The sequence below is a fragment of the Hordeum vulgare genome, chromosome 4H, assembly GCF_904849725.1.
Source record: "Hordeum vulgare subsp. vulgare chromosome 4H, MorexV3_pseudomolecules_assembly, whole genome shotgun sequence".
In the NCBI taxonomy this organism is placed as follows: domain Eukaryota; kingdom Viridiplantae; phylum Streptophyta; class Magnoliopsida; order Poales; family Poaceae; genus Hordeum; species Hordeum vulgare.
This window is the reverse complement of record NC_058521.1, coordinates 56,204,021-56,214,330: the sequence shown is the minus strand read 5'-3', so window position 1 is coordinate 56,214,330 and position 10,310 is coordinate 56,204,021. Positions and strand designations below refer to the sequence as shown.

Here is a 10,310-nt window from a genome sequence, read left to right as displayed (position 1 = left end):
AAGGCTATTCCTGGATAGGAATTAAAAATAATTTCGTGAGCACAAAGTTTCTGTCTTTTTTAGCATGATTAAACAACTATCACCAAAACTAATCATAAAGGTTCTACTTGGCACAAACACTAATTAAAACATAAAAAACACAATCATAACAGAATCATGATGGTGTGGACTCAACAAAACATAAAGTGAAAAGAAAAAATAAATTTATTCATTGGGTTGCATCCCAACAAGCGTTATCGTTTAACGCCCTTAGCTAGGCATTGATAATTCAATGATGCACACACAAAAGACAAGAATTGAAGCACAACGAGAGCATCATAAAGCATGTGAAAATCACATCTAGGTCTAACATACTTCCTATGCATAGGAATTTTGTGATCAAACAATCTATGGGAACAAGAATTAACTAGCATAGGAAGGTAAAACAAGCATAACTTCAAAACGTTGAACACATAGAGAGGAAGCTTCATATTATTACAATATGTAAAAGCATATGTTCCTCTCTCATAGTAATTTTCAGTAACATCATGAAGGAATCTTACAATATAACTATCACACATAGCATTCTTTTCATGATCAATTATAGTATAAGAGTCATCAACAAAACTTGGAAAAAAAAATATCATCTTCATCAAGCATAGCATCCCCAAGCTTGTGGTTTTGCATACCATTAGCGTCATAGATATTCAGAGAATTCATACTAACAACATGGCAATCATGTTTTTCATTCAAGCAGATATCATGAACCACTTTATAATTTTCTTCTTTCAAAACTTCATCAAAATTTTCAGATTCATGATTTTCAAACAAACTCCATAGAGATAGTCAAGTGCACTCAACTCACTAGCAAATTGTTCATCATAGTTTGGTATTTTGAAAAGATTAGCAAGTGGATGAGGATCCAAATCAATAGATTTTTAGCAAGAGAAGATGCAAGCAAATAGAAGGCACATGGCAACACAAGCAAACATAGCAACAAAAGGCGAACGGAAGAAGAACGAAAAAAGGAAAATCTTCTTGGTATTTTCAGAAAATCGTTTTAGAAGTGGGGGAGAGGAAAATGAGAGGCAAAAGGAAAATAATGTAAATGCAAGAGATGAGTTTGCGAGAGGTACTTGGTAGATATGCTTCACTCGAATACTCCCCGGCAACGGCGCCAGAAATTCTTCTTGCTACTTCTTGAGCTTGCGTTGGTTTTTCCCTTGAAGAGGAAAGGGTGATGCAGCAAAGTAGAGATAAGTATTTCCCTCAGTTTGAAAACCAAGGTATCAATCCAGTAGGAGTATCAAGATGAGGCACCAATGAACCTGCGCAAAAGCAAACAAAATTGCACCCAACGCGATTAAAGGGGTTGTCAATCCCTTCATGATTATTTGCAAGGTGAGATCTGAAGGAGATAAAAGGTAAAAAAATAAGTGCAGAAAAGTATTTTTGGTATTTTGTAGATCTGAATATATGATGTGTAAAATAGACCCGAGGGCCATAGTGCTCACTAGAGGCTTCTCTCATGATAGCAAGTATTACGGTGGGCGAACGAATTACTGTCGAGCAATTGATAGAATGACGCAAAGTCATGACGATATCTAAGGCAATGATCATACATATAGTCATCACGTCCGAGACAAGTAGACCGATACTGTCTGCATCTACTACTATTACTCCACACATCGACCGCTATCCAGCATGCATCTAGTGTATTAAGTTCATGACAAACAGAGTAACGCCTTAAGCAAGATGACATGATGTAGAGGGATAAATTCATGCAATATGACATAAACCCCATCTTTTTACCCTTGATGGCAACAATACGATGCGTGCCTCGCTACCCTTTTTGTCACTGGGTGAGGACACTGCACGGTATGAACCCAAAACCAAGCACTTCTCCCATTGCAGAATTATAGATCAAGTTGGCCAAACGAAACCCATAACTCGAAGAGAATTACAAGGATACGAAATCATGCATATAAGAAATCAGAGGAGACTCAAATAATATTCATAGATAATCCGATCATAAATCCACAATTCATTGGATCTCGACAAACACACCGCAAAAGAAGGTTACATCGGATAGATCTCCATGAAGATCATGGAGAACTTTGTATTGAAGATCCAAGAGAGAGAAGAAGACATCTAGCTACTAGCTATGGACCCGTAGGTCTATGGTGAACTACTCACGCATGATCGAGAGGCAATGGTGTTGATGAAGAATCCCTCCGTGTCCGAATCCCCCTCCGGCAGGACACCAGAACTGTCCCCAGATGGGATCTCGCGGCGGCGGAAAAGTATTTTCGTGGCTCCTTCTGGAGGTTTCGGGATTTTTGGGAATTTATAGGCGAAAGAAGTAGGGCAGAGGAGGCAAGGGGGCCCACGAGCTTGCTAGGCGCCCCCCTAGGGCGCGCCTAGGGGGCTCGTGACCTCCCACGAGGCCTCCTGCCTTGGTTCTCAAGTGTTTTGCGTATCTTCCGTTATGGAAAAAATCATCCCGCGGGTTTTATTCCGTTTGGACTCCGTTTAATATTCTTTTCTGAAAAAGGTCAAAAACACGGAAAAAACAGAAACTGGCACTAGGCACTGAGTTAATAGATTAATCCCAAAAATGATATAAAATGGTATATAAGACATCCCGAGTTGATAATATAATAGCATGGAACAATCAAAAATTGTAGATACATTGGAGACATATCACTCATCAACTTCTTCACCGGGACCGTCATCGTGCGACTCCGATGCATAGCCACGTGAGTACGGAATTGAATGGTCCATTGTCTCTTGCAAATTATATTGTCCAAATCATCAAGGCTGTTGTCATGGAGAACAATATCATTATTCTCATCATCATCATGCTCATTATTCTCCTCTAGCAATGGTTCATGTTGGATCTTCGAATTCTGCGTCAATGTTGTCCTGGATTGTTGGGTCAAAAGAGGTTCGCTCACATTTGCAAAAAAGTGAGCAAATGAGATTTTTTTTGGATGAGAGAGAGGGGATTGGGGGAAATTACCTTAAGGGAGGGATTGAAGACGAAATGTCCAGACCAAACCTTCAGATCTGCTTGATTTGGAGAGGGATTTGAGGAAGGGGGAGAGGGGAACTCGAGGGAGGCATCTCTGTGTTCTGGTGATGGAGGTGAATGAGGAGAGGGGTGAGGGAAGACCCGGCCCGCGGTTGGATAAGTGGCAGTGTGGCGCCTAAGCTCTCGGCACCATACATCGAAAGTGCAATGCCTAAGTTCTCGACACCATACATCGGAAGTGCAACACCAGCGGCTAAGGCGCCACATTGCTGGGATGGAGTGGGGTCGGACGCCAGCGTGGCCGAGGATGTGACGCCTACGGCTAAGTCGTCACACAGTATATGCCGCGCTGAAGTGTCGGACGCCATTCAAAAGGATCAGCCGGACGGAAAAAATTTAAACGCACTCCAGTTTATGATTTTTTGGTTAAATTTGTCGATTTTGCCGAGGTGTATGTTGCTGTGAAATACACGAATTGTTTCGGTAGAGATTTGTTTGTACACGCAAACGCGCTACTTCGATAGATCCACAGTCCACATCAGTACACAGTATATACAATTGAACAAATCAACATCATTTCACAAGGACGGATGGCAATTTCGTCGAGTTTACGATTGTCGGCATTACACGAATGAATACGTCGGAATCAAATGCTAGAGGAGGAAAGAAAAACAGAGCAGAGCTTCCAAAGATGAAGAGACTCGCACGGTTCCAATACAGAATTGAGACTTATGGACCCGATTCCGCCTCAAATCCTCCCGCGGTCACGTGCACGGCTCACCACGGCTGGGCTTGTCGGTCTAGCTGGTAGCTCCACCGCCGGCGAGGCATGGACAGCTGGAGATCGGAGACGGAGACGAAAGCAGAAGCATTAGACACAGCTCGAGCGTTTTAGCTCTAAGTAATTTGCTGAAATATATGTACAAGCTGTCGTACAATTTGGCCAAGAAGCTCGGTTTAGGCGGCGGCGGCGTCGTGTTCTGCTCGTGGTTTGACGGGCGGCCGACGAAGTAATCTTGTTTGAGCAACAGAAGACGAACAGAGATTTACTAACAAAATCATGGTTTACATAACACATAATCAAAGCGTTGCGCGCACTTACCACCAGGAAGATTGTTCACAGCCGGAGCAGGCTCAGGGAGGGCCTGCGGCGGTTCTTTCTCCTTGGGCTCGTCGGTGTTTGCCGGACGGCCGATGAAGTAGCCTACAGTAGCCACACACAAGCACCGGATTTATTTTAGCAAAACAGCCGGCAAAGGTCGATGGAACTGAGGGAGGCGACCGAAATCTTGGTTCCGGCATCAGATTTAACACATGGTTGTGCTAATTAATCCACCGCTCCGTCTCTCCCAGAGGTGGATCGACGAGTTGACCAAGCTTTCATTTCACACAGAGCAGAGCGAGAAAGCTATGGGGACAGCGGATGGATACGTACCTCCAGGAGGAGCATTGCCCTGTCCGTCGCTCATGGCGGATGGGCGGTTCTCCGGCTGCGATCAGCTGTGCTTCCTCTCTCCGCCCTGTCCCGTGCCTATCCTCTCCCGGCGAGACGAGACGACGACCAGCCCGACGTGCTATATAATCAGGTCGCTGCTATTACTTTCTAGTACACTTCGGTAGGAGCGCCAGAGATGATAGAGAAATGGGGATGCTTTCCCCCCAGGCTGGCAATAATTCAGTCCGAAAAGAATATGTAGCCACCAAGGAGCCCACGACCACGAGGCGACGACCCGGGACGCAATGCAGGTCTTCTCCTCAGGCTCGTGGAAGGTGGAGAAGAGGGAAAATATTCAGCAGGCAGAAAGCCAGCCAGGCACCAGCCGCAGCCAAGGAAGAAACAAAGTGGACCTCGCCATGTCGGCGTCACATCGCCGTCTCCAGCTCGTCTTCGCTTGCAGACGGTGAAACGCCACCGTGGTGAACTGAACGGAGCCTAAACGTACGGCCGCGCCTAGCTTGGATCGGCCTACTAGACTCAGAAAGGCGTCCGTTCTTCTGTGATCCATTCTTCGTTTATCCTTGCGTATTTAAAACCAAGTCTGGTGGCCGTTGATAATGCAGAACGTTGATGTTTTCTCCGGGTTGTGCGGTCGATGATTGCAAGTTGCTGCTTTTCTCTGTCTCGTTCACATGCGTCCTCTTGCCTATATTTTGATCTTGAGGATGCAATTATATCTATTTGTCCAACTTAGAGCACCTACACCCCCGGTCGCCTCAAACCCATCGCCGGGTCGAACGGCCCGGTCACTGACCGCTCATAAAAATCGGTTCAGGAGAACGCTTCAAATCAGCCTCAAACGTATATGTATCTCATATATAGAGCTGCTCGGGCTAGACGAACCCTTTGATCCCATCAAATCTCTTTAGACATACCCGATTTCACTTGCATTAGACCACACCTTGCGTACTGTGTATGGCTGATTGTTTGACTAGCTTTTTTGTGATTTTTTCGTAGGAGCTTGATGAAATTATTAAAAACTTTCTCACTTAGTAGTGTTCATCAATCCTCGTCTTGTGAAGGAAATGAGCTCTTTGACAAAGCGAGCATTGGTGACCCCTGTTAAGAGAGAGTAGCATAACGCTTTTGCCCGACGCCGCTATTCAAGCCGGGTGCGGTGCTCCTCCGACGGTAAGGTGGGACTAAAAACCAAAAGCATGTCGGCCCAACATGAATAACTTTTTGGTAACCAAGCCAGCTCAACACAAACTAAAACATCTAAAATGATCTACATGTTTGTGTTAGGTGTTTTAAATATAGGGTTTGTGATTGTAAATGAAATTTTTTGAGGCCAGCCTGAAATTGTCCGCGGACGTATGAAGACACGGATTTGTCTTTCCCAGCTGTAGATACTCTTAGGGTAATGATTAATGACACCTTGCTAAGCGTCCGAATGCTGAAGGCGGTTTATTCTCCTAGTTGTAACTTGTTAGAGGCACAGTTGGGAGCCCATCTTTCTCAGATTTGGCGGGTAATTTTGGATGGTCGAGATATCCTGTCATAAGGGATTATTTGAAGGATTGGGGACGGGGCGATAACAACTATTTGGACACATAACTCGATACCACGGGACAGCTTCAAACGGCCTATTACCTTTATGGTAACTAACCCTCCGGACTTGGTTGCTCAGCTCATAGACACCACAAATGCCTCCTGAAATGAAAACATGGTTAGGAACGCCTTTACACATTTTGATGCGGAGGAGATCCTCAAGGTACCACTATGTACGCGAACAGTATCAGATTTTTGGGCTTGGCATGAGGATAGCAAGGGGATATTCACCGTCCCACCGGCATATTGAATGGTCTTGCATACTAAACTCAGTAGAGAGGGCTGGATTGATGAGCAGTCTGGCACATCGGTGAATCAGTCGGAGAACAATCGGCGGTCATCTATTTGGCACATCAAGATTCCCTCAAAACTTCGGGTGTTCGTTTGGAGATTTGCAAGACAATGCATTCCACGCGGGGTTCTGCTGCAGCATCGGAATATGGCGACAATCGACACGTGTGCTCTCTGTGGTGCTCGAGATACATGACGACATGCACTACTATCCTGCCCAATGGAAGGTAGTGTTTAGATGCTAGCACCTAATCATATAGTGGAGATAATGAGTGCTCACATGAAGGGTAGCGCCAAGGATTGGATCTTTGCCTTAAATGAGATATTGGCCGAAGATGATTTTGTTCGACTAGTGATAACTCTATGGGCAATCTGGGGAGCAAGGAGGAAAGCAATTCACGAGGATATTTTTCAGTCACCGGTAACAATACACGGCTTCATCAATTCTTATCTAAGGGACTTGCGGGAGATCAAGGTAAAAAATGCATATGTTCCTACCAGTACTACGCCACAAAACATGTCACTCTGGATCCCGACCGCTCCAGGTTATGCAAAGTTCAATTCTGATGGAGCGGTTTCCAGGCATGAATTTGGGTCCATTGGTGTGATCTCTAGGGATCATGGAGGCACTTTCCTGGGAGCCTCGATGTTTGCTTTCAGATTTATCTTAGATCCACCGACCCTGGAAGAGTTGGCGATTAGGGAAGCTTTGGCGTTGGCGAAGGATCTATACATCCAACGTATCCAGGTCGCCTCAGATTGCAAGGTAGTGGTGGATGATATTCAAAAGTGTAGCTTGGCCAGCTATGGTGTGATAGTTCAAGAGATCATAGAACTTTCAGTTTCTTTTACTTCATGTAATTTTGTTCATGAATGTAGGAGCTTGAATTTGGAAGCTCACAATTTAGCGAAGCATGCTCTTAGCCTAGGAGGTGGCTGCCACATGTTTGATTAGGTTATCCGGGAATCTTTCATCCGTCCCTGTAAATATTGTGACAAATTAATAAAGCTTCATGGAATTGTCTAAAAAAGATACTCTTAGCGTATGGCCATATTCAATTGAAGATTCAGAACCTTCATTTCTCCTTATTGCAATTGGACAAATTTGTTGTTGTCAAGAAAGAAAAGGCACACCCAGCTCCGACTATCATCTTTCAGGCGTCCTGTGGGCGCAAACACATGCCCGGATGGTGGCCCTTCCGCATATATACTCCATATGCGAGTGTTGTTGTTAGCTTCATCCGCGGTCGTGGTGGGTCTCATATTTTTGCTTTTTTCATTTTTTGGGCTAGTCTGTGTCGTTGCCCAGGATGTGATCTCTCGTTGAATTTGTATGTGGTTATATGGATCGTTGCTTTATCTATAAAGGCGAGTGAAAGCCTATTTCGTGTGTGTGTGGGTCTCATCCCCGAAAGGAGCGAGAAATCACAAGAGACAGCCACAATCACTGTTTTGACCTTTAATGGTGAGGTTAGCATGAAATGAGGCTAGTCTGAAAATGATTTTTTCTGACCATTTATTGCAGCCACCGTAAAACCGGGTGGTAGCTAGTCAACGGCGGTGCCAAGATTGCACTGACATGGACAAGTGTCTATCATTGTTGGTTCCGGCGGTACTAGCAATCTTACCACCGCTACCTCTGGCGGTAGGCCACCGACGTGTTCAGTGGTCCCTTAAATTTTGGCAATAATAATCATGAAGTCGAGTATGCCTAGACAACTAGATTGGGTGCACACGAGACAAGGATTTACGCAAGTTTAGACCCTCCATGTGAAAGAATACCCTACTCGTGCATGTATGATTGTATTGATAGTGATTGTCTTGTATAAGAGAGGCGTGTTGAGCCTATTGAGTGTGTCGACTCGGGAAGCCCGTACCTCTCGTTATACAAGTGGACAAGGGGTAAGGTTACATGCCTGAGTCGGGTTACATGGTTTGTAGCCCAAATATATCACCGCCCCTAGTGGGCCGAGTTCTGGTCTACGAGTTACCCCCGGTACATGGCACCGTCAGCCACGCCTGATTCACCCCGAGGAGAGGATAGATAGATAGTTCTTTCTCTCCCCGGCTCAAATCTTTCTCAATCTTCCTCAAATCTCACTTGTTTTTCATGGATCTTGCCTCCCCTACATAGGTTGAGGTAATCTCCCCTAATTCCCCCCAATTTCAACTAAATGTTGTTATTTTAATGCATCTTTAGCACTAGATGAAACCCTAGGTCTTGTTGAAACTTTTCATTTGGGTCATGTAATTCCTATTCATTTGGTAATTTGTTCTAGTGGAAGTGATTAACAATGTGTGGTTGCATCACCTATAGCCATTGACTTGGACCATAGATAGAAGTTTCTTTAATGTCGAGCTAAACACAAGAATGATTTATTTTCTGAGGTGCAGTTATTAATGACATGTTGTTTTGGCATATATGTGATGATCGTGGCATAGTTGAAGGTACATATATCATTGTTTAAAATGCAAACCAAATAATTGAGCAAAGTTGGCATATGTATGGATGCGATGTTTTGTTGCCATGCATGTGATTGAATGTTTGCTTGGGGTGAAACACACACAAAAATTATTTAGGTTTTGATATGAGTTAATTGTAGTATGTGATATGTGTAGAAATATGAGATTGATTTATTCATTTTGTTTGCAACTATGGATGTTGGCATATATGTGTGTTATAACACCCCGATTTTTGTCCCTTTCTTTTTCCCCGAGTTTCATTTGGGCTCTCTTTAAATTTTGGGTTAGATCTTGATTTGGAAGTTTATTCGGACCTGAGATCAAACATTTTACCTCTTTCATCCAAGTTATCCAACGTTTATATAAACTTGCCAAAGCAAGTACACATCTATTCTAGCCATTTCATAGTTCTTCGGCCTAAAGAAACATTATTTTTCTATGAAAAGAGTGTTGTTATCATTGAGCTTGTGAAGCCACATCAGTTTCTTGTGATTCAAGGGTCCCAAATCAATTCCATAACTTCTCCTACACCTACCACACCCATGCACACCAACACCATGGGTACCATAGTGCATAATTGTGCTCAACAGCCAAAACCTAATTTTACGCCTATATGCACCATTGCACATGAATTGCAACACGTTCTTATCGAACATGACTAAAATTTGGTAGATAGATTCACTTTAGCAACCAAACACCACCCACCAAATTTTAGAGCATTCACCCAAGCAATTCTCCGACACTCAACTACACACACTTGATGTTCAGCAACTATCCATTGCCCCATTCTTGAATTTTGCTAGTGCACTGATGAACCATCAACACAGAGGGGTGACATTGTGTCAACTCCACACCCGCAACATAGTGAGGGTTCACGTGGCATCTGCCTTCCATAAGACGTGCAATCCCGACAACCCATCCCTCCTTAAGTCATTGCACCCTGCCTACATGAGCCACAGAACTTGCCAACCCACCCGCATCAGCCAATCATCCCTTTGGATCCCTCCCCGGACAATGCGATGACCACTACCATGTCATGTGTCTATATTGCCTCGTGGACAGATCCCCTTTCCACTCCCCTTGTCCCTCTCGTCCATGCACATGACTGCTATGATATTTCATATGTGTTTATGATAATTCCTTATTGTCCCTAATTCATAAACACATAGGAAATATCATCATACATGATTGCCTCTAGGGCATATCTCCAACAATACAAACGGTTTTAACCCCTTTCCGTGACGACATTTAAAACCGAGGCCTAGTGATTGTGGGCAATAGAGGTGTGATAGTTTGGCTTATTAGGGGTGATAGACTACTCATATCAATAAGGAATTCCTTCTTTTCCGGGAGCCCATTCGAACAGAACTCACAGGTTAAGTGTGCTCGGCTTGGAGTAGTTCTAGGATGGGTGACCGTCCAGGAAGTTGATCCCGGGTGCGCATGAGTGAGGAAAAAGTGCGCAGAAAAGACTAGTATTGATATGTGGTGTCA

General features: G+C 44.1%; 1 long non-coding RNA gene across 1 annotated transcript; it reads right to left on the bottom strand.

The window, feature by feature from the left end:
* Window positions 1-3,566: 3,566 nt before the first annotated feature.
* Window positions 3,567-4,975, bottom strand: LOC123451183. Its single transcript, XR_006632107.1, has 4 exons — window positions 4,449-4,975; window positions 4,116-4,217; window positions 3,950-4,028; window positions 3,567-3,850 (listed from the first exon to the last, which is right to left on the bottom strand). It is a non-coding gene; the product is annotated as an uncharacterized LOC123451183 (long non-coding RNA).
* Between the last annotated feature and the right edge of the window lie 5,335 nt (window positions 4,976-10,310).